General features: G+C 46.0%; 1 protein-coding gene across 6 annotated transcripts in view; it reads right to left on the bottom strand.

Moving 5' to 3' along the window:
• Tanc1 (tetratricopeptide repeat, ankyrin repeat and coiled-coil containing 1) overlaps nt 1–6,148 on the bottom strand; it is a 236,999-nt gene that overhangs the window by 148,203 nt on the left and 82,648 nt on the right. The gene's annotated exons all lie outside the window — the stretch shown is intronic.

The following is a 6,148-nucleotide window of genomic DNA, read 5'->3' as shown; positions in this document are numbered from 1 at the left end:
AAAAAAGAACCAACTGCATTTTGCATGGGGGCGGTACCAAGTTTGTTAAAATAACACAATGGTCCAGGATTAAGATGAAACTGGGAACATCTCTACAACAAGAGACAATGGAACTATTGTTTCCTCACGGCTCTGATGCACCAGGGCAGAAAGCATTCACACAGCTCCAAAACCAACAAGGGTCAGGGGAGCCAGGGACAAGGGGAGGTGCTTCGAGAAACTTCTACCAGGAGAGGAATCCCACACCTGCCTCCCTAACTTGAAAACTTCAGGTGGCCTCAGTGTGACAAGCCACATCTCAATGCTCAGAGTGAAGCAGCTTTGTGGGGCCCTTAGAGAAGGATAAGGAATTTCAGGGTGCTGTCATTCACAGAGCTACAACACAAGCAAACACAGTGACCTTTCTTATCATGTGGTCCAAGCCCGTATTTATTTTTCCAAGCCTTTGTTTTACCAACGAAGAAACAGAGACCCTGGGAGACTTGACTCCACCCACGGGTCACTCAGCTAATTAACAGCGGGGCCTGATTCCGAATGTGCAGAGTTCCAGCTGCTCTGCCTCCCTTAACCGGCTCAGCGTCCTCCGCAGCAGGCTGCCGGGTAGCTGGCCAGCCTAGCTTTGAGCAAGCAAACAAAACTGGAAAGATATTAGGAGGATAATATCTAGAAAGCTGGAGTGGTTATTAGAGTTAAATCTTTTTCACAAACAAGCTTTACAAACAAGCCTTTACATACAAAAGGAGCACGGCTCAGGCCCAATCCTGCCTTGGAAATGCTTCTCGAATCTGCACAGAATCTTTCCAGATAGGGCCCCATAGAACCACAAGTTTCTACTGACAGCCATGCTTTTAAAAATATAAGGGGATGCCGGGCAGTGGTGGTGCATGCCTTTAATCCCAGCACTTGGGAGGCAGAGGCAGGCGAATTTCTGAGTTCGAGGTCAGCCTGGTCTACAGAGGGAGATCCAGGACAGCCAGGGCTATTCAGAGAAACCCTGTCTCGAAAAAACAAAAACAAAAACAAACAAACAAATAAAAAATGTAAAGGGATGTAGAGAGGAGCCTGAGGAAAAGAAGATCCAGTGACAGGCCCAAAGTGGGATCCAGCTCAAGGAACCTGACATTATTACTTAGGCTATGGAGCGCTCACAAAAAAAGGACCTATCTTGACTGCTCTCTGAAAGACCCAACAAGCAGCTGAAAGAGTCAGATGCAGATATTTGCACCCAACCAATGGACAGAAGCTGCTGACCCCTGTGGTTGAATTAGGGAAAGGCTGAAAGAAACAGAGGAGGAGGGCGACACCTGTAGGAGGACCAGGAGTCTCAATTAACCTGGACCTCCCCCCCCAGGGGGTCTCTCATACACTTGACCACCAAACAGACAGCATACACCAGCTGATGTGAGGCCCCCAACACATATACAGCAGAGGACTACCGGGTCTGGGTTGAACCGACAGAGAAGATGCACCTAACCCTCAAGAGACTGGAGGCCCCAGGGAGTTTAGAGGTCTGGTGGGGTGGGAGTTGGGGAATGGGGGCATCCTTGTGGAGAGAGGGGTCGGGGAGGAGGTATGGAATGTGGAACAGTCGGAGGGTGGACCAGGAGGGGATAAAATCTGGAGTTTAAGAGATAGATAGATAGATAGATAGATAGATAGATAGATAGATAGATAGATAGATAGATAGATAGATAGATAGTGATGTGGTTACACACATGTAATCATAGTAGTCAGGAAGCTGAGGCAGAAGGATCACCACTTTCAGGTCAGCTAGGATTACCCAGTGTAGTCAGGGTTTCTATTCCTGCACAAAACATCATGACCAAGAAGCAAGTTGGGGAGGAAAGGGTTTATTCAGCTTACACTTCCACATTGCTGTTGATCACCAAAGGAAGTCAGTTCTGGCACTCAAGCAGGTCAGGAAGCAGGAGCTGATGCAGAGGCCATGGAGGGATGTTACTTACTGGTTTGCTTCCCTTGCCTTGCTCAGCTTGCTTTCTTATAGAACCCAGGACTACCAGCCCAGAGATGGTACCACCCACAAGGGGTCCTCCCACCCTTGATCAACAATTGAGAAAATGCCTAACAACTGGATCTCATGGTGGCATTTCCTCACCTGAAGCTCCTTTCTCTGTGATAACTCCAGCTTGTGTCAAGTTGACACACAAAACCAGCCAGTACACCCAGCAAAGACTTTTTCTAAGGACTTTGTGTTTAAGTTAAAGAAGGGGTAAGCAAAAATAAAACAAATAGATGCCTAATGGGCACAGAAACCTTCAGATCAGCTGTGGAGAGTCATTGTTCAGTGAAGACCACACACGTTACAAAAGAAAACACGCATGGTAGCTCACACCTTTGGTCCAGCACACAGATGTAATGCCCAAAATTAACCTGTAAACTCCACCTGCCTAGGAACTAGGTTAACTTCCTGGAATTCTGGGAATTGTAGTTCTTGGGAAATAAAGCCTCAAGGGGAAAATAGAGTGGACTATAGATTTATCCTCAGAATCCCCTACAACACGTGGCTTGAGGCCATTCTCAGGTAGGACATTCCCCGAATGGGCCTGACCAAAGTCCATCTCTTGGTCGGTATTTAAAACTTAATAAATGCTTGCTTCAAATTTGGCCCAAATGGTGGAGTTGGTTTTTCTGTCAAGGAGAAGGATTAAACAAAGAGGCACAGGCACCCCAATCTGTGGCCTACAGAGTGAATTCCAGGACAGCCAGGGCTACACAGAAAACCTTATATTGACAAACACACACACACACACAAATAACACCAGCCATAAGTTTGTCCTAGGCCCCAACACATGCTGTGGTGGCTCTTGGAGAGGCCTGAGCTTGACCCTCTGTTCATCTCAGGCCTCATCGTATCCACAAAGCTGCCCTTACTGGACCACCAGATCATTCTTAACTTGCAGCAGAACTACCATGCTAGAGCAAGGTCTAGGTGACCTTGATTTTTGGCACCTCATCCCAGCCGCCCTGCTGGCTTGTGTCGAGAGCACAGCTGTACTTTAGGATAGTCACATCTTCTGAGTCAGCGGTGTTAGGTATAAGAGGCTATCAAATATCTACTGTAAAGTTTTTCTCCCAGGTCCCCCTTCTCTCATGAACAGCTGACTTGGGGGAAAGTTCAAACACAGTGATAAAAGCTGTTCAGACAATGACTTGGAGAAACAGATGATATGGGAGGACAAACTAAGTTTCCTGCCACTGCCATAGCATGTGTGCATACGTACATACACGTGTGCTCGTGTGTGCTCACACACTCACATGCACACAAACATATGCCCCACAGGAAAGACTTCCCAGCAAGGTAAATTCTGAAATCAACAAAAATCCAACTGAGTCATGCAAAATCATTTGTGGTCTAAAATCCATGATGCATGACCAAAAGGAAAAAAAAGAAAAAGCCACAACAACAAACCAGGCTAACACTGCATCCCTCAGAAGGTCGGCTGGCATACCCAACTGCACCTGGGTCTGTATGTACACACCTACATACAGCTCTGACAACTGACCCCGTTGCCTCAAGAACCGAGTGTTAGTAAATGGCAACATGACAGAATCCCCACTCTCACCCCTTCTTGTCATTCCACTGTCATCAGGAAGCACCTCCCAGTGTGGCTCCTGTCTCTACCCACCATCAGTGAGCAAAGGGTACTGGTCCAGTCACACAATGGTCTAACATGCTGGCAGACGTGATTCTGGGCATAAGTTAGTAAGTGGGTGCTCTGGATTTAAACAAAAGCTTTCCTGAGCTTTGTTTTAATGGATGCCACTTGGCCAAATCCCACCCATTTTACATCACAGTGAGTTTCTTGACTCCAATTAGATCCAAGGTAAGTCCGGAGAAATTCTTTGATGGCAAAGGCAGCAGGAGGCAGGTGCTCCAAGAATGCACTCTGTTCATCACTCAGTTCCTTCCCAGTGGGCATCCACTGCCACTTCCCTCAGACACTGTGAACACTGACTTGTCATGACCAAGAACACCTGCCTCCAGACACAGAAATTCAGACCCAACTGAAGAAAGCCAGCACATGGAAAAGAAGCTGCCAGAAGCACTCAGGTCTCCAAGAAGGACTTAGGAACCAGTGTTATAAAGTAAAGCACAAGCCACGTCCATTTTAACTGCACATATCCTAGACAGCAAAGGAATTGGTGCAGCTGGCCAAACAGCAACCCTCAATTTCTGCCTTGTAAAACTGGAGCTCCCATGACAGAGCATGTAACAAATTTATGGTTAGACTCCTTTAATATCAGCACTTGAGAGGCAAAAGCAGGTGGATCCAAGAGCCCTGAGTCTGAAGCCAGCCTGGTCTACACAGTGAGATCCAGGACAGCCAGGGCTGCACAGAGAAACCCTACTGGGTGGTGGAGGGAGCCACTTTTTGAGCTAGCTGTACACCTGTAATCGCAGGACTTGCGAGGCTGAGGCAGAAGGATCACCATGAGTCTGAGAGCATCGTAGGCTAAAGAGTGAGATCTTGTCTCAAATGAAGAGGAGGAGATGGTGAGATATTTCAAAGATGTGCTTGGCAGCTCACAACTATAAGGTTGTCCAGCTGGAAGCCTGAAGTGAGAGAACTGTAAGTTTGAGACCCACCTAGACTGCATAGAGAGACCCTGAAGGCAGAGACACCGAGAGATTTCAGAGTACAGAAATTATCTTAGGCTGGAGAGATGGCTCAGCAGTTAAGAGCACTAACTGCTCTTCCAAAGGTCCCGAGTTCAATTCCCAGCAACCACATGGTGGCTCACAACCATCTGTAATGGGATCCAATGCCCTCTTCTAGTGTGTGTCTGAAGAGAGTAATGGTGTACTCATATACATAAAATAAATAAATAAATCTTTAAAAAATTATCTCTACAACTTTAAATTAGACACTTTTGATCTGGGATGTAGCATGGTGGTAGAATACTGGCCCAATATGCTCAAGGCTCTGGATTCTATCCCTAGCACCACAGGATGGATGGATGGATAGATAGATAGATAGATAGATAGATAGATAGATAGATAGATAGATAGATAGATAAACAGACAGACAGACACTAGGTGAATAAATAATTTTGAGAAAGAGAATGTGAGACAAAGGTATGATTTCTCTTCCTCCTCCTCCTCCTCTTCCTCCTCCGCCTTCTTTTGCCTTCTACAAGGTGTCATGGCTAATACCTCAGTATCAGACTGACAGGAGAAAACATCTTTATGTGACCTGAAAGTACTCCCAAATGAAGCCACGAAAATGGAGTTTACAATGCTTAGCCTTGGTATTGAACAATAACAGCAAACTGAGGACCACAGTAAGCTCTGTTTGTCCAGTCTTCTGGGCCCCCTATGGGCCAAGACCTCTGGAATGGAGGGAGGGGTGTCTTAGTGACCTACTTTAAGATAAGTAGAAAATTCCTTTACAGCCATGCAGGAGCATCTTGCAGGACAGCTGTTGACTGTCCCTTCATACTCCTGCTGGTACCATTTGGTAAGATTTTAAGATACCATGCTTCAAGGCCCACAAAAGGCACTGGGAAGTCATTATGGTCACCTAGATCCTCTTATGTGTTACAATCACTTGACATCTGAGTTTCCCGAGCACTGCAGATTCATCTTTTAAACATCCTGGGGACTGGTGGGATGGCACAGTAGATAATGCACTTGCTACATAAGCATAAAGACTTGAGTTCGAGTCATCAGAAACCATGGAAATCCAGGAAAGCCAGACAAGCAGCATATATCTGCAAAACAAGGAAGAAAGGAGCTGGAAACCTGAAGAGTACTTTGACGCCAGACATGGAGAAGCAGAGCTTGGAGTCTGCCCCGCTGGATTTGGGTCTTATCTGGTCCAGTATGTTCTCACTATGACATTTTGGAGGGTAATATATATCTTGTGATATTTGAGGTATGGGATCTGCTTTTTGATTTTGGCTTTATAGGGGATTACAGTTAAGTGACTGGGTGAATCTCGGAAGAGACTTTGAACTTTGGACTTTTAACGTTGTTGAGACTGCTATAGACTATGGAGACTTTTGAAGTCGGACTAAATGTAGTTTGCATTATGCTATGTTTAGGTATGGTCCCCATAGACCATATGTATTTGAACAAGCCTATGGGGGACAGGAATGGAATGTGTTGGTTTGTATATGCTTGGCC

This window comes from Mastomys coucha, unplaced genomic scaffold (genome assembly GCF_008632895.1).
Source record: "Mastomys coucha isolate ucsf_1 unplaced genomic scaffold, UCSF_Mcou_1 pScaffold15, whole genome shotgun sequence".
Taxonomy (NCBI): Eukaryota; Metazoa; Chordata; class Mammalia; order Rodentia; family Muridae; genus Mastomys; species Mastomys coucha.
This window is presented reverse-complemented; position numbering and strand designations above follow the sequence as displayed.